Genomic DNA, 20,587 nt, shown 5'->3' with positions numbered 1-20,587 from the left:
ACAGTCGGGAGCGTAGAGAGCCCTGCAAAATACTCAAAATAGCACATAGCAAGAGATAAATGAATAAATATACGTACCTGTGGACCACATAGATGCATAATCGCGAGATACGCGAACATAGAGAGATAGCAAGCGAGAGAGAGGAAGAGAACATACGTAGACGCACCTCCTAGAGCGGAGTGCTACGCTTGGCACGGCGAGAGAGGAGAGAAGAGAGAAAGAATAATGAGACGGACACTGGGTGCAATCTCCCCCCGTGCAAGAGTGATTATTTCCCTCTTGCACGTATTTGTTTTATAGATTTCTTGAATGGTCAAATTGGTTACAAACTGGCCGGCCGGTCATAAATGGCCAAAGCTCATAAAAGAGCACTTGAATAAATATACATAAAATGTAATATCCTTTTTCAATAGCCTAGCTCGGTCAAGCCTTTTCCACCTGTCAGATGCAATAAATAATAACATATCAATTCCATAACACTCATGACCTATCACTCCACACATAACTAATAAAATAGTTATTCCACGTCCCTTCTTCTAATTACAACAACCCCTCCACTTTGTGGCTCAATACACCCACACACATGCATGCACTCTTTAAATGTTAATGTTTAATGTCATCTGAAATATCCCATAACACCTTAGAGATCTATCCAAGGATCAACGAGTCTTAGACTTAAGGCAAATTATTCAAGAGAGAATTGGGATGACAAACCTACCATGCTTGGGTGACAAAAATGTTATTCCGTGGCAAAATTAGAGCAGTGGACAATCCACAGACATAGAGAGAGAGAGAGAGAGAGAGAGAGAGAGAGAGAGAGAGAGAGAGAGAGAGAGAGAGAGAGAGAGAGAGAGAGAGAGAGAGAGAGAGAATCCATATACACTCACTTAAACTCTTTGGCATTTAGTTGTTCTTTTATGCTCGAGCTTAGCTTCTAGAGATTAGCAAGAACCAATACCTTCAAATATAAAATCTAAAGATAAATTTCAAAATTTGTAGGTGGGATTACAATAAACCTAGGTTTTTATTGAGTGCTGCTCCCTTCTACCATGGCTACTTGCAAAGAGGAAAAAACTCTCCTCTCTAGTTAATTTTGAAGGGAACAACTTGGGGAAGATGGTTTTTCTTTCGGTAATGATTATCTTGAAAATTTTTCTCTTTAAAAAAGTTCTGGGAGTCCATCTTACTCAAGCAGATCAAAAATTCAAGCTTGAGTGTACTCTCTTTATATTTCTAGGTTTTCTCACCTTCAAATATAAAATTTAAAGGTAAATTTCAGAATTTGTAGGTGGAACTACAATAAACCTAGGATTTTATTGGGCATGCCATGTTTGTCATAGTAGCAGGTTTTCTCTTTAAATTTTGTAGGTTTTCTTACCTTCAAATATAAAATTTAAAGTTAAATTTTAAATTTTGAAGGTGCGATTTCATTAAACCTGGGTTTTTATTGGGCATGCCATGTTCATCATAGTAGGAGTTGAATCGCCTTGGCCCCTTGCTTATTGTCCACATTCTACTGACACACAATGGTTTTTATACAAAGAATGATAATTAGTATGACATATAGACTTTCCAATTCATACATGTGCTATGTGATATAGAACACATTTCCAATCGTGTATCATCGACATGCCTCAAGAATTTGAGGCAATTATGAAGGGTTTCACACGTCTCTTGATGGCATCGTGCTAATGACAATAGTCTTTTTTTGCAAGTTGCTAATGCAAATTTCTAGCTTCATTCATTCAGGAGAGTGGAAAGAGCAGATAGAGCATTTTTTTAGTTTGCCAAGTCCTAGCAAGAGATCTTACAAATATCTACTAGCTAGAAGCAATGCTAGAGAACTAGGTTTACTATAATCCTACGGTATACCTCTATATCTGACCCAAGAATATAGCAATACCTCTAAGGAGAAGCCACCTTGGTTTAGGCTTCCCCATTTCCTTTGCTTGCTTCTCTTTCTATGGCTCACTGCCCACATCGTTATCTATCTACATCTAGTTGATCAAGCCTCAACTCTCTCTCTCTCTCTCTCTCTCTCTCTCTCTCTCACACACACACACACACACACACACACACACACACACACACACACACACACACACACACACACACACACACACACACACACACACACACAAACACGTGTGCACACACAAAAAAACACGCCTCCTATTAGCGTGAAGAGAAATCGGTGTACAATGGTGTTGTTGAGTCTCTATTGTGGTGTAACTTAATTGTATACATAGCCAGCAAAAGTTGTGACTTGGGTAGCTTACCGGGTATATATCTATTTATTTTCTTCACTCTTCCATGTGTAGCTATGTATAGTAAAATGGACCTTACCTACACTACACATGTACCTCTTGCATCTACAACCAATGGTGCAAGCTCCTCTAATGTAGAAGTATATACTGCAACCCATGATGATGAAGCCATTGTGACACCTATTCCTCTGTGTGGTACACAAACTTAGATCTCTTTGCTTTTCTCTATTCTTAGCTGGCCTTGAGAGCCTATATAAAGACCCCTCTCCCCTCACTTTCAAGAGACAGACACACACTGTAAGAAGCGGAAGCTCTCTTGCCTTGACGTTGGAGTTACCTTCTCTCCCTCAACCTCTCTCCCTTGAGCTCTTATCTTTAAGCCATCTCTGTCTCCAAGTCTTCCTACCACCATTGTGTTGCCCTTGGAATTATTGAGTTCCCTTTCCCTCTTCTCTACATCGATTGAAGTCGGAGTTACCTTCTCTCCCTCGGCCTCTCTCTCTTGAGCTCTTATCTTTAAGCCATCTCCGTCTCCAAGTCTTCTCTACCACCGTCGTGTTGCCCTTGGAATTCTTGAGGTGTGTTTCTCTCTTTTCCTCTTCTCTACATTGATACGATGGCCCCGAAGCGAGTGACTCAAAGCTCAAAAGACGCTCATGTCTCTCCACCTCCAAGGAAGGTGCAAAGGAAGGCATCAACTACTCCAAAGGTTGCTCAGGTGGAGGTATTGGTTGTGGAAGAAGTCGAAGCCGTCCAACCTCAAACACTGGAGGTAATCAAACATGTCGCTAATTTGATAAGACAAATTTACAATTTTGCATTGTTATTCATGCTGATCTCGGAAGCTAAGCACAGGGAACCCCTTAAACTGTCCAAGAAACGTGATTCTATCACAAGAAACAAGCATATCTTTTCATAGATTAGTGAAAAAACTGTTTGATAAATTGTCATTTTTTGTTAAATTGTTATTGCTTAATAAATTGTTATTGTTTGATAAGTGGATTCTGATGATATGAAAAATTGGTTGATCATGTTTGAAGATTCATTTAAAGAGAAGAATTGTTGAAAGAATATATTTTGTTCTCGTGGTTAGCGAGATGATTCCGCGGTTAGCAAAGATTAAGCTGCGGTTATCGGCTATCTTTTGTGCCTCGCGCTTAGCGGGATACCTGGCAATTAGCAAGATGCCTCGCGGTTAGCGCGATGCCTCGCAGGTAGCGGGGCATCGCGGGTAGCGGGATGCTTGGCGGTTAGCAAGATGCCTCACGGGTAGCGGGATGCCTCGCGGTTAGCGAGATGGGAAGGTTGCGCATTGCAGTTAGCAAATAAATCCTTTGCAAAGGCTCTGTTGGTTAGACAGAGAACGTCCCCGGGTAGCGGCAACTCATGAGAAATTGGAAAAGTTATTTTTGTTGACTTATAGGGTTGTCTTCATTAGGCCTTATTTGAATTCTTTTGGTATTGTTTGAAGGGCTGTATAAAAGAACCTGTGTTTGGAACTAATTAAGGAACACTGTTTGTATATGTAAAATAGTCTGGTAGTAAACAAGTTAAAAAGTGTGAGTGTGGGGTGGAAAGTGGGGGTTGGCTCAGGTTGCCAGTCAAGGATGGGATGTCTCGATTAGTCGAGAAACTCTCCACTCTCTCTTATTGGGAGAAGTGAAATTAGAGACTGATTGTGCTAAGAGTCGAAATGTCTCAAATCTACATGCCCAAAAAGATTACTAGTTAGTTTAGACTAAGTCTCATATCATATTTATAGTTTATGGATGGTGGCCATGCCTCTTAAACGTGGGGAAAAAGGCGTTGTTTATGGATCCTAAATATGTCAATGGGATTTCATCTTTATGTTACGAAACAACTTCATTAGAATCCTAGATTTATCGACCTGGCTTGTGGCATATTACCCTTATAACCACCTAAACGATGGATAGAGGTTTTCCTCTCTTCTGTTGCTCGCATCTCTACTTTGTGGAAACAGAGTAGTGTGTCTTCAATGGGAAAGGAGAATAAAAGAAGTCCATCTATCAAGTCGCTCCAATCTTCTCAGGGTTGGGGACCTCACAATTGGTATCAGAGCCTAGGTTAAAAAGATTTAATTGGCTACTTAAAACTTCCTCATGTGTATGGTTACTATACCCATTATCTGACTCCTAGAGATATTATGCTATGTCGATTGACATGTACCATAGTTACGGTTGAAACCTCAATTACGTTTTTTCATGGAGAGATCTTTTGTAGATCCTATATGGCATTTTCATGATTTTATGGGATAGAAGATTGAGTAGTTTTTCTGCAAAGAAACTCTTTGACTAGTTAAGTCATGAAAGTGAGTTTTTTGGTGGATTGAATAATCCATGACTCGTTAAGTCATGTGATTGGATAACCTATGACTGGTTAAGTCATGTGATTGAGATAATCATGACTGGTTAAGTCATGTGACTAAGTTTGATGGACTGGTTAAGTCAAGATTGGTTAGGTCATATGATTGAGTTTTAATGAATCGGATCAGTAATGATTGGTTAAGTCATATGATTGAGCTTTTAGTGGACTGGATAAGTCTAAGTTTGGAAAGTACCCTATTGATTTGAGTTATTATAAACACTGATGTACACTCAGAGGAATCCTCAAATCACTTCTATGTTGAAAGACCCTATAAACGATGCTATCTATATGGAGATTCAGGAGAAGAAGTTGTTGCTCAAACAAATGCAACCAACTTCTTTTAAAGGAGAGGGTGAGATATTGAGAAAGATGCAAAAGTATGGATGGAGGCTATGGATGATTACTTCTCTGCTGCAAGGACCACACCTGCAAATCAAGCGATGTTAGGGATGTTTCGTCTCTTTGCTGAAGCAAAATTATGGTGGAATCAACATTGTCGTGACATGGGAGTATTCAAGAACTCTCAGAGTTGGTGGGAAATCAAACAAGAAGTGAAGGAAAGATACTTACCCCCTGCCCATGAAGCGATAAAGATGAATGAGTTCTTTAGCTTGAAACAATATAGTTTATCCTTGAAAGAGTACTACTCAAAGTTTGTAATTCTTAGACATCATGCACTGTCAATGACCATAGAGTGGTAGGTAGCTTGCTTTTGTCAAGGTTTAAGAGAACCAATTAGCTCGCGGTTGGAAGCCCTTAAACCTATCACTGTACAAGATGCTTTACTACAAGCTAAGCCTTTGATGAAGGAACAAGGGATTACAAGAAGAATTGAACAGAATCAAAGATTCAACAATAGACAACCACAAAGAGCTTATGGTACTAATGTGCAAGATCGTCCACACTTTGAATGTTCGATGCTTTGAATGTAGAGAGTTGGGATATTATCATAACACTTGTCCACGATTGACTAACAGAGAAGCAGTAGCAAGTGAAGCAGACTAAGGACACCACTTTTTGGATCTAATGATGATCGAGAAAGTAATTAGAGTAGGAGTATCCTCACTTTTTTTGAGATGAGGACATCTCGAATCCCTAAGTTGGGGAGATTGTAATGTACCCAATATTTTTCAATAAAAATATTTCATTTACTTTGCAAATATTTGAGGTTTTCATTTTATGAAGTCAAAGTGCATTCTAATGGAACCATCGGATCAAAAATCGGAGTTTAGAACTATTAATTATGACCCTTATTCACTTCAAAACTATAGTGTGATGGGAAGCTTAAGCCTCAAGACTGTATCTAAAGACAAGAGTTGACCTTTTAGGAAAGAGAGAGCAATTTTAGGAAAGGAGGAGTATTTTTAGGAAAGAGAGAGGAGGGAGTTAAGTTTAGAGTTCTTGGCTTGGAAGCCAAGCTTCTCTTAAAATTGGAGAATCAAAATCCTCCATCAGAATCCGTGTCCAAAGAAAAAAAAATAAGAGAGCCGCGAACGTACACAAACTTAGCTCTCTTTGCTTTCCTATATTCTTAGCTAGCCTTGAGAGCCTATATAAAGACCCCTCTCCCCTCACTTTCAAGAGACAGACACACACTCTCAGAAGCGGAATCTCTCTTGCCTTGACGTCGGAGTTACCTTCTCTCCCTTGAGCTCTTATCTTTAAGCCATCTCCATCTCCAAGTCTTCTCTACCACCGTCGTGTTGCCCTTGGATTCTTGAGTTCTCTTTCTCTCTTTCCCTCTTCTCTACATAGATTGACATCGGAGTTACCTTCTCTCCCTTGAGCTCTTATCTTTGAGCCATCTCCATCTCTAGGTCTTCTCTACCACCGTCGTTTTGACCTTGGAATTCTTGAGTTGTCTTTCTCTCTTTACCTCTTCTCTACATCGATACAGTGACCCTGAAGCGAGTGACTCAAAGCTCGAAGGACGCTCATGTCGCTCCACCTCCAAGGAAGGTGCAAAGGAAGGCATCACCTACTCCAAACGTTGCTCAAGTAGAGGTATTGGTTGCGGAAGAAGTCGAAGACGTCCAAGCTCAAACACATGAGGTAATCGAACATGTCGCTAATCCGGTAAGACAAATTTACAATTCTGCATTACTATTCATGTTGACCTCGGAAGCTAAGCATAGGGAACCCCTTAAACTATCCAAGAAACATGATTCTGTCACAAAAAACAAGCATATGTTTTTATAGATTAGTGAAAGAACTGTTGAAAAATTATCATTGTTTGTTAAATTGTTATTGCTCAATAAATTTTATTGATTTTTGATAAGTGCATTCTAATTCATATGAAGAATTGGTTGATCATGTTTGAAGATTCATTTAAAGAGAAGAATTATTGAAACAAAATATTTTGCTCTCGCGGTTAGCGAGATGATTCTGCGGTTAGCAGAGATAAAGATTATCTTTTGTGCCTCGCGAATAGCGGGATGCCTCTCGGGTAGCGGGATGCCTGGCAGTAGAAAGATGCCTCGTGGTTAGCAGGATGCCTGGCGAGTAGCGGGATGCCTAGCGGTTTGCAAGATGCATTGCGGGTAGCGGGATGCCTCGCGGTTAACGAGATGGAAAGGTTGCGCAATTCGCGGTTAGCAAATAAATCCTTTGCAAAGGCTCTATTGGTTAGACAGAGAAAGTCTGCGGGTAGCGGCAACTCATGAGAAATTGAAAAAGTTATTTTTGTTGAATTATAGGGTTGTCTTCATTAGGCTTTGTTTGAATTGTTTTGGTATTGTTTGAAGGGATGTATAAAAGAACCTGTGTGTAGAATTAATTAAGGAACACTATTTGTATATGTAAAATAGTGTGGTAGTAAACAAGTTAAAAAGTGTGAGTGTGGGGTGGAAAGTGGGGGCTAGCTCAGGTTGCCAGTCAAGGATGGGTGGTCTCAATTAGTCAAGAAACTCTCCACTCCCTCTTATTGAGAGAAGTGAAATTAGAGACTCATTGTGCCAAGAGTCGAGATGTCTCAAATCTACGTGCCCACAAGATTACTAGTTAGTTTAGACTAAGTCTCATATCATATTTCTGGTTTATGGATAGCGGTCGTGCCTCTTAAACGTGGGGAAAAAGGCGTTGTTTATGGATCCTAAATATGTCAATGGAAATTCATCTTTATGTTAGGAAATACCTTCATTAGATTCCTAGATTTATCAACCTGGCTTGTGGCGTATGACCTTTATAACCACGTAATGATGGATAGAGGTTTTCCTCTCTTCTATTGCTCATATCTCTACTTTGTGGAAACAGAGTAGGGTGTCGTCATTGGGAAAGGAGAATAAAGGAAGGTCATCTATCAAGTCGCCCTAATCTTCTCGGGGTTGGGGACCTCACAATTGGTATCAGAGCCAAGGTTAAAAAGATTTAATTGGCTACTTTAAACTTCCTCATGTGTATGGTTACTATATCCATTATCCGACTCGTAGATATATTACGCTATGTCGATTGACATGTACCATAGTTATGGATGAAACCTCTATTATGTTTTTTCATGGAGAGATCTTTTGTAGATCCTATATGACATTTTGATGATTTTACGGGATAGAAGATTGAGTTTTTTTTCTTCAAAGAAATTGTTTGACTCGGTAAGTCATGTAAGTAAGTTTTTTGGTGGATTGAATAAGCCATGACTGGTTAAGTCATGTGATTGGATAACCTATGACTGGTTAAGTCATGTGTTTGAGATAATCATGACTGGTTAAGTCATGTAACTAAGTTTGATGGACTGGTTAAGTCAAGATTGGTTAGGTCATATGATTGAGTTTTAATAAATTGGATAAGTAATGATTGGTTAAGTCATACGATTGAGCTTTTAGTGGACTGGATAAGTCTAAGTTTGGAAAGTACCCTATTGATTTGAGTTATTATAAACATTGATGTACACTAAGAGGAATCCTCAAATCACTTCTACATTGGAAAACCCTCAAAACGATGATATCTATACGGAGATTTAGGCGAAGAAGTTGTTGCTCAAACAAATGCAACCACCTTCTTTTAAAGGAGAGGGTGATGATATTGAGAAAGATACAGAAGTATGGATCGAGGCTATGGATGATTACTTCTCTACTGCAAGGACCACAACTACAAATCAAGCGATGTTAGGGATGTTTCACCTCTCTAGTGAAGTAATATTATGGTGGAAACAGCATTATCGTGACATGGAAGTATTCAAGAACTCTCAGAGTTGGTGGGAAATCAAACAAGCCGTGAAGGAAAGATACTTACCCCCTGCCCATGAAGCGATAAAGATGAATGGGTTCTTTAGCTTGAAACAATATAGCTTATCCTTGGAAGAGACTACTCAAATTTTGTAAGGCTTAGACGTCACGCACTGTCAATGACCATAGAGCGGTAGGTAGCTCGCTTTTCTCAAGGTTTAAGAGAACCAATTAGCTCGCGATTGGAATCCCTGAAACCGACCACTGTACAAGATGCTTTACTACGAGCTAAACCTTTTATGAAGTAACAAGCGATTACTAGAATAATTGAACAGAATCAAAGATTCAACGATAGACAACCACAAAGAGCTTATGTTGCTAATGTGCAAGATCGTACACACTTGAATGTTCAATGCTTTGAATGTAGAGAGTTGGGACATTATCGTAACACTTGTACATGATTGACTAATAGAGCAGCAATAGCAAGTGAAGCAGACTACGGACACCACTTTTTGGATATAATGATGATCGAGAAAGTAATTAGAGTAGGAGTATCCTAACTTTTTTTCGAGATGAGGACATCTTGAATCCCTAAGTGGGGGAGATTGTAATGTACCTAAGATTTTTCAATAAAAATATTTCATTTACTTTGCAAATATTTGAGGTTTGCATTTTATGAAGTCAAAGAGCATTCTAATGGAAAGATCGGATCAAAAATCGGAGTTTAGAACTATTGATTATGACCCTTATTCACTTCAAAACTATAGGTTGATGGGAAGCTTAAGCCTCAAGACTGTATCTAAAGATAAGAGTTGACCTTTTAAGAAACAGAGAGCAATTTTAGGAAAGGAGGAGTATTTTTAGGAAAGAAAGAGGAGGGAGTTAAGTTTAGAGTTCTTGGCTTGGAAGCCAATCTTCTCTTAAAGTTGGAGAATCGAAATCCTGCATCAAAATCCGTGTCCAAAAAAAAAAAAAAGAGATCCGTGAGCATACACGAACTTAGCTCTCTTTGCTTTCCTCTATTCTTAGCTGGCCTTGAGAGCCTATGTAAAGACCCCTCTCCCCTCACTTTCAAGAGACAAACACATATTCTCAGAGGCGGCAACTCTCTTGCCTTGAAGTCAGAGTTACCTTCTCTCCCTCAACATCTCTCCCTTGAGCTCTTATCTTTAAGCCATCTCCGTCTCCAAGTCTTCTCTACCACCACCGTGTTGCCCTTGGAATTCTTGAGTTCTCTTTCTCTCTTTCCCTCTTCTCTACATCGATTGACGTCAGAGTTACCTTCTCTCCCTCAGCCTCTCTTTCTTGACCTCTAATCTTTAAGCCATCTCCGTATCCAAGTCTTCTCTACCACCGTCGTGTTGCCCTTGGAATTCTTGAGGGGTGTTTCTCTCTTTTTCTCTTCTCTACATCGATACGATGGCCCCGAAGTGAGTGACTCGAAGCTCAAAAGACGCTCATGTCGCTCCACCTCCAAGGAAGGTGCAAAGGAAGGCATCAACTACTCTAAAGGAAGGTGCAAAGGAAGGCATCAACTCCTTTGCACCTCCAAGGAAGGTGCAAAGGAAGGCATCAACTACTCCAAAGGTTGCTCAAGCGGAGGTATTGGTTGCGGAAAAAGTCGAAGCAGTCCAACCTCAAACACTGAAGGTAATTAAACATGTCGCTAATTTGATAAGACAAATTTATAATTTTGCATTACTATTCATGCTGACCTCGGAAGCTAAGCACAGGGAACCCCTTAAACTGTCCAAGAAATGTGATTCTATCACAAGAAACAAGCATATATTTTCATAGATTAGTGAAAGAACTGTTTGTTGATAAATTGTCACTGTTTGTTAAATTGTTTTTTGCTTAATAAATTGTTATTGTTTGATAAGTGGATTTTGATTGATATGAAGAATTGGTTGATCATGTTTGAAGATTCATTTAAAGAGAAGAATTATTGAACGAATATATTTTGTTCTCACGGTTAGCGAGATGATTCCGCGGTTAGCAGAGATTAAGCTGAAATTATTGGCTATCTTTTGTGCCTCGCGGTTAGCGCGATACCTCGTGGGTAGCGGGATGCCTGGCGGTTAGCAAGATGCCTCACAGGTAGTTGGATACTTGGCGGTTAGCAAGATGCCTCTGGGGTAGCGGGATGCCTGGCGGTTAACGAGATGGAAAGGTTACGTAATTCGAGGTTAGCGAATAATCCTTTGCAAAGGCTCTGCTGTTAGACAGAGAAAGTCCGCGGGTAGCGACAACTCATTAGAAATTGGAAAAGTTATTTTTGTTGAATTATAGGGTTGTCTTCATTAGGCCTTGTTTGACTTGTTTTGGTATTGTTTGAAGGACTGTATAAAACAACTTGTGTTTGGAATTAATTAAGGAACACTGTTTGTATATGTAAAACAGTGTGGTAGTAAACAAGTTAAAAACTATGAGTGTGGAGTGGAAAGTGAGGGCTGGCTCGGGTTGCCAGTCAAGGATGGGTGGTCTCGATTAGTCGAGAAACTCTCCACTCCCTCTTATTGAGAGAAGTGAAATTAGAGACTCATCGTGCCAAGAGTCGAGATTTCTCAAATCTACATGCTCACAAGATTACTAGTTAGTTTAGACTAAGTCTCATATCATATTTATGGTTTATGGATGGCAGTCGTGCCTCTTAAACGTGGGAAAAAAAGCATTTTTTATGGATCCGTAATATATCAATGGGATTTCATCTTTATGTTAGGAAACAACTTCATTAGAATCCTAGATTTATCGACCTGTCTTGTGGCGTATGACCCTTATAACCACGTAAACGATGGATAGATGTTTTCCTCTCTTCTGTTGATCGTATCTCTACTTTGTGGACACAGAGTAGGGTATCGTCAATGGGAAAGGAGAATAAAGGAAGGCCATCTATCAAGTCGCCCCAATCTTCTAGGGGTTGGGGACCTCACAGGCATTGATTCAAAAGAAGAGAAGAAGATGGGAAGTAAAGCAACAACTTTTTCAAGTCCAAGAAAAGGCACACGCATGTGGAAGATTTTGGAGAAACTTGAGGGGCAAGCGGGTTGAGAATTTTGGTAACTTGAGTCTTGTGGATATGTACACACATTGTGGGCAATTATATGAGCAAGAAAATGCTGAGAAAAATGTCATTTTATGGTTCACTCCCATGTATACCCTCTTTTTTCACTCTTGAGGATATATGTGGGGGGCTTGAAAAGTTGGCCACTTGCAAAGCGGGAGATCTTCAAGGTATCAATCCACAGATGACCAAATCGATGGGAGATTTTACCCATGAGTGGATGTGTGATATGTTCAACCTTGCACTTCAACATGGTTATGATTGGAGTACTAATTGGGTTAAGCCTTTGCACAAAGGAAGGGATGTACAGAATGTAAAGAACTACCGGACTATAATGATTGGGTCTCTTATGGCAAAGTTGTTTGGGTGCATAATGGAGATGAAATTGAGTGATTGGGCTGAAGATAATGACAAGCGTGCAAAGGGACAAGCGGGTTTTCATCGATGCCATAGCACCATTGATCATCTTGTCACTCTTCGTGTTCTCATGGAGGAAAGTCGGTTGCAACGCAAGCGATTGTATTGTTTTTTTGTGGACTTTAAGAAAGCCTTCGATATGATTCCATGTAACAATTTGTGGACAAGGATGGAATAACTCCAAGTGCCAAGTGAGTTTATGTTTGCGGTTTCTCGAGTCTATGAGAAGGTGATTTGTCGATTGCGCATGGGAAGAGAAATTTCAGAAATTTTTGTAAGCACTATTGGGGTTAAACAAGGATGTTCGTTGTCACCAACTCTCTTTGGTCTATGCATCGATCAATTGGAACAAATGGTACTTGACTTTATGCAACAAGAAGGCATTGAAGAGGTTACTATTTGGAAATCGGTAATCATGCTTTTGCTGTATGCGGATGATGTAGTGCTTCTAGCACACACTTTAGAAGATGCACAAAAGCTTATGGTTGTCCTTGAGAGCTTTTGCTTGCATAGTGGGCTGATTGTGAACGAATCCAAGACAAAGGTTATGCTTGTGAAAACCAACCATAAGGAGAAGCCATGCATTGTGTACAACAATGAGACACTTGAAGTTGTTGGGAGCTTTAAGTACCTTGGCCTTGAGGTTCCGTCCAATCACAAGTGGCATGAATGTGCTATGCATCTATTGGAAGCGGTAAAGAGAGCATTTTATGCATTTGAGAACATGTGTAATGGGGGAAACATCAAGTGTTGGGTTCTCGAGAAGTATCTTTTTGATGCATTGGTGACACCGGTTCTTCTTTATGGAGTTGAAGTGTGGGGCGGGAGCATCTCAAAGTCTACTTGGAAAGAGTTTGAGAATGTCAAAAAGCGTTTTCTTACAAACTTTCTCCAAGTGAAGACACAAACACCATATATGCTCCTACTTCTTGAGTCAGGATGTCTTCCAATTGAGGTTATGGGCATGGAAAGGGTTGTGGAGTACATGATAAAGATGCGTCAAAACCCCTCACGTCGACTTCCTACAATTGCATGGGAAGCAAGCAAAAAAGTTCAAAAGATGCATAAAAGCAAGATCTTGAGCATGGGATGGATGCAAGACATAAATAAGTGGTTTGCGAGATGGGATGCATTACACTTGGTACATGATGCTTCAATTGACTCCCAAGTGAATGAAGCTTTTCTACAACGCCAATGTATTACGGCTTGGGAGAAATCCGGTGGGTCACGCTTCATACATTACACCACCCATATTGCCCCCAACTACAAAACCATGTTCTTCGTTGAAAAAGGAAACCGTACTCACACTTACATGCTTGAGCCTATCCCCTTGTTGGTGATACGCACTATCGCAGCCATTTGGCTTAGCTCCCATTTCCTTCGATGCGAGATAGGGTGTTGGGGCAATGCAGAAGAGTCAAATCAATTGTGCACATTATGCTCACTGCAAGTTTGAGAGTCTGAGTACCACACACTACTAGAGTGCTCAGCTTTTGGTCACATCCGAACTTGCTGCTCTCACATTTTCAGCCATAACTTAGACCTACACACTTTCCTCTCCAAGCCAAAGTGTGGGCTCTCCATTGCGACTCTCATCACCATAATTTTGGAGCATTGAGAGTCACTCATCAACCATACACATACTACATCACATGTAACTTTGGTCCCATAGGTCATATTTGACCTTTGAGGACGATAATAAAATCTCTCTCTCTCTCTCTCTCTCTCTCTCTCTCTCTCTCTCAAAGAGATATAAAGGAGAGTTGACACACAAGGAAGCTTGGGAGCACATGTGCAAATTTTTTATGACATGGTGACATGCGAGCCCTAAAGGAGAGGATGAATATTAAGATTTTGGTGGCACTCCAGCCAATGTGCAACTACATTGCAATTGTGGATGATAGGAAGGTGGAAGTTGTGTGCAAATACAGGTTGTAGATGATAAAGCCTGTGTAGTAGCCATGGGTTTGAAAAGAAGTATGACTTGCCCAAATACTTAATCATAGTTAATTTTGTAATCATCAGTCTTCTCCTCCTCCATGGTAGTTACCCCAACCATTTATTGGGTATCAATGACTGCTTAAACAGGGTAATGTTTAAACAAGTGTGTTTCAAAAAAAAAACCTCGATAAACGTGTGATATTTGGTGCTTTAAATGTGCACCCACTTCTTAAGGAGAAGGGTCGTAACCATTTTAACAGCATGTTTCATGTGCACAGTCTAGATGTTTCAACATATCATTGTGCGCACAAAAGGTGAGCAGATAAAAAACGAGGGATGACCTACTCAACCAATCACATAATGCAAATATAGGCCAAGTAGTCCAACTTTTATTTGGAGCCCATTATGTCACCATTACTAGAATCCCTAGTGATGGAAACCATGTTGTACGGATTAGTTAAGCACTAAGACCTCATGTTGATTACAATTACACAACTTGCTTATGAGGCAGGCTATATAATAGGTTCTTTGAAAATGGTACACACAAAGCTTGAGTTCTCTGCCAACAGTATGGGATGGGTTCAATGCTCCCATACTCCACAAAATAGATGTTGTTTGTTTGTGTGTGTGTGTGTGTGTGTGTGTGTGTTTTTCTATACCAATATACCATAAACACCAATGAACTTAAACAAATTACAAAAGACACTAGAGACTATGTTCATTGAAGGGTTTTGTATAAATTCATTCAAAGATAAGAATGAGCTTATACGGAGTACGAGAGGTCTAAGAGCCTCTTAGTAAGACTAAAGAGATACATGTCCGCATCCTTCAAGCCACCAAAGTTTCAAACTTTGTAGCTAGAGTTGAGAAGGTAACCCTCACTTGCACCCATAGAAACAACACAACATTTTGTTAGCATTGGCTCTGTATGCAGGGTGATGCATGGGTATCCCACATGTTATAGATGTCACTCAACTAACTAGCAGTAAAAGATAGTGAAAAGATGTTAAGTAAAAACCACTTTAAATTGAAACATACTTATTCATTACAAGAGCTAGATGAGAGTATATTAGATACAAATGGTGTTTTACAAGCCCTCAAAAGATAGGGACAAAGCCGATGACTGGAAGGTATGCCCTTCATTTTCTTCACTTTGCAGAGTTTGTTATTAATAGCCGCCAGCTTTTGAGGGTCGGAAATAGTGCTCATGCGAGCAATCAACCTAAACCTCGAAGCCTCCTGTAACACATATCGACTGCTAGAATTATATAATCATATATATCATAAGTGTTGCTATACGGCAATCCAACTAAGCCAATACCTATGTCTACCCACATAATGAGAGTTAAACCAAGTATTCTATGCAAAGATAATATGTAAGTACCATATCATAAGAGTTATACCAGTCATCATTACTTTATCTTTTTCCAATAATCCAAACGGTATGAACATCAAAACAATCGACAAGAGCTGTCCCATACCATACTTAGACTAAATCATTCAAGGACAACTCAAGACCATCAATGTCAGTTCTCGATCAGTAACCGCGCAGAGCCATGCCGAGACTCCAATACACATTTTTCCATAAATCACCTTCTTAACACATTTGCTTATAATTTTCACCAAAAAATAACCAAAAACAGTTCCGAGACAATTGTCCCCAATCCATAGTTAACACATGGTATATTGCATATGAGACCAGAGAACCAACGTGAGATCTAAATCTATTTATAAACAATGAGAATTCATGTTGTACATCAACCAGGCGGGCGCCGAGGCAGATGTCCCCACAAGCGGGTCCACCATTATCCTCTGGCCAAGGTAATGAACCCGAGCCAAGTAACCTCTAATCCTGCTTACTTTCCAATATATTTTCAGAGGGTATTCCTGCTATAGAAAACATTGAGTAAGTAATAATAGTCCATTTAAGGGACCAGCTAACCTCCTCAACTTAAACAGATCATGCAATAGTAAACTACATAACAGAACCAGCATCTACCAAATATGAAGATCAGAGGTAATTTTTATGATTACTTGAGCAGCCAACATTCCATAGACGGGTCAGCAGATATTTTCATCCCCTAGCAACAGCAAGTTATCCTCTCAAATAGAGCACATAAGCCAGCATATACACAACACTGAAACTCGTACCGAGGAAGTCTACTCATTCCAAAATCATAAGTTAAATGAACAGTTCAGAGATTTTAAGCAATAATCTATTGCTCACTACCCTACCTTTATAGACGTGATCAAAAACCTGCAAGAGATCCAGTATTAGCATAGCCATATCAATGTTCATCCATTGCAGAAGTAAGGCTTTAACTAATATACCTTATAATCATATAATTTCATGGTATATTAGTTCAAATACAGAGAGCTGAAACCTGAGGCAGTTAAATCATTCCACATGAACAATTCAAAGATTATATGCAACAATCAGCTGCTTACAAACCTACCCTTACAGAAATGTTCAAAACCTGCAAGAAAACTAGTAACGGCAAGGCTTTATGTATTTTACATATAGCCCTATCAATGTTCAACGTCTTGCAGATGTACGGCCATAACCAATATACCTTATAATGCCATGGTATATTATTACCAATATAGAGAGCTCAAAACATGAGGCAAGACATAGCCAATCATCTACTACAGAGAGCCCGCAAATTCCGGCAACTTAATTAGGTTTATACATTCTCAGAAATCAATTTTATAAGCCATAAGTCAGCATATTGTTGTAGAACTCACCAGCTATTACTAGAAGAATACTAGTACACTATGATGCAGCAGAATTTGTTTCAAACTCCATTCACATCCCATCCTCTTACATGTTTCTCATACAAATACTCATGCCAAGCACAGATAGACTCACAGCCTTCTTCTTTTAATACCAAACGGGGATTCTCATCCCAATGTACAAACTTTACATGCCAGTACATGCCAAAGACAATCATCCTAGAATAAAAACTCAGTCAATCACCTGAGTATGAGTCGGTGTAGCTAGCTCAACTATTTGCTTCTCCTTCCCCTTTTCCATGACAACAAGTACAATACACACCAGGAACACTACAGTATACACCCGGTAGGACACAAGGAAACCATAGCAGAACCAATGTTAAGTGAGCAAAACTGCTCACCTTTATATATGAGGAAGGTTGGGGCAGACCCATCCACCGACTGTAGAGGTTAGGTGACGGCAACACATGGAGAGAGCCCCACATCAACAGTGTCCAACGGCTTGCCAGTGTCAGAGTTTACCTAGCAGTCATAGAGAGGCAAGAATGTCCTGCATCCCCCCATGGTCAAGTTATTGTAGCTACTGTCAAGACCAGAACAGGGAAGAGGGAAGAGAGGAGGTATGCAGGCGGCGGTAGCCATCAAACCTCACATAGAGCCCCCCTCATCATCCCCTGAGAGAAATAACTTCGGTAGGTGAGCTAGCAAGGCCAATCTTAGTTATATTAGTCTAAGCCATAAAAGGCCAGATTCCCATGGGCATTACTACTCCCAAAATCAGAACTGGTTGATGGTCCTAAAAATCCTTACAAAGACCAGATTCCCACAATTATGTGTTATATTTATGCCAGTGAAAACATCTGGAAAAAAACACCCAATTTTTATGAACGTATTTCCACCAAGTTTAGCTAATTAGGGTGCTACATGTGGTCTGTAAGTTCATTTCCATATGGAACCAATGTAGGAGTGGCAGAGGTGTGATTTAGAGTCCCAAAATCATAGTATGAGAGAGAGTTGTGTGTGTGTGAGAGAGAGAGAGAGAGAGAGAGAGTGCACGTGCGAGAGACAATGTCCAGTGGAAAAGAGCGAGTGAAATCAGCAGTCCGTTGCCTTGGCACATGTGCACCTGCTTCTCCGTGGTTCGGACTAAAAATGGGGGGAAGACCGGTCCTTCAAATCAAGAGAATTGCATGGTTGACATACAAGAGAGACCCAAACGGCACACAATGGTGCTCCATCGGATTCTCCAAGTGCTTAATGTTCTGATAGTGCTAATGGAGCAAGTGGTAGATCCCTATAGGAGGGTGGTGGGCCTATTTCCCTCTTTAGCCAATGGTGAGGAGCACAAAGTGCATCTGCTCACCGTAAGACGAGGGAGAGAGAGGTTTGGGTGGTGAGGGATGACAATAAGAAACAGATAGAATGTGATGTGGGTTTGGTGTGTATTTGTATTTGTATGTTTGTGTCTATCTTTATACATCTCCCCACAACACACATCACATATATATATACATACACATATAGGTGTGTATGCACATACTCACATGAGTGGATTTGAGAATCTGTATAGGATTGGCCCATTAGTAAGAGCAAGCGAGACCCGCCAAAGTTTATCTTTAATATAATGTAGACCTTCAAAGACCTTTAATGTAATGGAGGAATCTCAAATCTCGAGCGAGATTTTCCGAGCAATCCCTAAAACGAGCAAGATTGGCCAAGGCACACTATATAAAACAAAAACCAAACATGATTTTTAGGTGACTTCAAGCACAACAAAAAAAAGTAAAACAAGATTACACCTAATTTTAATGGTAAAATGACCACAAATTTTTGACAAGAAAAACCCCTTGAACAAGGGTTTGGTAGAATGTTTCCTTTTAGGCTAGAACAATTGGAACCCATACAGTGGCATGTTGATATTCCTCTTCTTGGAACTAGTAACCCTATAACACCATTGATCCTTGTTGAAGATAGCGGTACCATGATTCCAATGGATATAGATCTCCTATTTCTACCTCCTTACATGTAGGACCACAAGACTTACACTAAAAGAAAAGGTTGTTGCCACTCGAACAAATCTCATGAATAAGGAGAGTTTGGGAGCTTGAGCTTCTCTTCACTTCTTGTTCTTCTTCTTCTTCTTCTTCTCTCTCTTGCTCTACCTCAATTTATTGTGGGTTGATGTATAATAACATACAATGCATTTTAAGTTACTCTAGAGAAAACGGTGGAAACTTGAAAATAATTCTATTATTGCAATGAGGCTATTCTTTTGAGAAAATCCACATCATGGTATATATTAAAGTTTGGATCACACCAGCATAGGTAGCCTTCTATCGGGGGGGGGGGGGAGTGAGAGTTAGTAGTGTTTCCAAAGGTGGTGGCGACAAACGTGTCAAGGGAGGTGGTAATGGTGGGGGATTATAAAGAGTTCTTTGATAGAAGAGTGCGCAAGGTTGATAAAGATATGAACAATTTTCTTATGACAACTTTGTCTACATGCTAGTTCTCTTTTACCTGCCCATATTGATAGAAACCTAGGTTTAGTGTAATTCCACCTATAAATTTTGAGATTTATCTTCAAATTCAAAGTAGAAGGTGAATAGACCTACAAAATTTACAAAAATTTAGTGTAAAAACCTTCTCTTAAATTTTCCATGTTAATATGAGCACAACTCAAAGCTCTTAGACTGCTCAAGGTTCCTAGTTTGTTGATCTGTCCGTCATGCCTCGACCCACCCTGATTACTCACCCAACATCTGATGCCCCTATGTTGAATACACTTCTTACAGCCATGGTGCATGATTGTCATTGTAGTCCTTTGAAATTCTTTTCCTAATGTGGCTTAGCCCTCCATTTTTGTTTGTACTCGATTTATTGTTTGGGAGCTGTATGTCCATCAATGCCTCATAGCAATTCAAATGAATGGTAGTCTAGCATTGCATCTGTCCTCTTGCTAAATGATGTGGCCGAGGCCTCGGTCCTTAGCACCCCATAAGATAACCCCCTCAAAGGGGTAACTAGGAGATTTGTTGTGCTACAACAAACAACATTGTGCCACGTTAAGACAACTGTGTTGGCTAGGAAAGGTAAATCTCAGGGTCCGTAATCATTGAAAAAATTGGTTTTGAAGGAGTTGGGCAAGGAAATTCACAATAGACGAGGCAAGAAGGTCCTCAAGTTCAACAATCTTCATTTTCAACAACTATATAGTATAAACAAGACCCTTCAAAAAATCTTTTTGAAAGAGACGCGGACTCTTTCACGTACGGGCAGGGACCAGTGCTTGAAAAAAAGTTTGTTCTGAAAACTTGGAAAACCTATGAGAATTTTAGTGGTTAACTAACTGAATTTGAAGGTTTTACATCAAATGACACTAAATTTCATTAACTTTTGTAAATTTTCTCACTTTCAAATTTAAAATTTAGAGGTAAATCTCAAAATTTGCAGGTGGGATTACATTAAGCCTAGGTTTTTTTTTCAACCCCTCCCCCTCTCTTTTTCTCCCCTCGCACTCTCTCAATCTCTTTAAAAAATAAGTCTCTGAAAAAGCCCGCATTGGCGTCGAATTTTTGTTTAGAGAGATTGAGAGAGAGAGAGAGAGAGAGAGAGAGAGAGAGAGA

The sequence above is a fragment of the Adiantum capillus-veneris genome, chromosome 21 (assembly GCF_014529385.1).
Source record: "Adiantum capillus-veneris isolate H3 chromosome 21, ASM1452938v2, whole genome shotgun sequence".
NCBI classification, from domain to species: Eukaryota; Viridiplantae; Streptophyta; class Polypodiopsida; order Polypodiales; family Pteridaceae; genus Adiantum; species Adiantum capillus-veneris.
The sequence above is the reverse complement of the archived record's forward strand: the minus strand, read 5'-3'. Positions refer to the sequence as shown.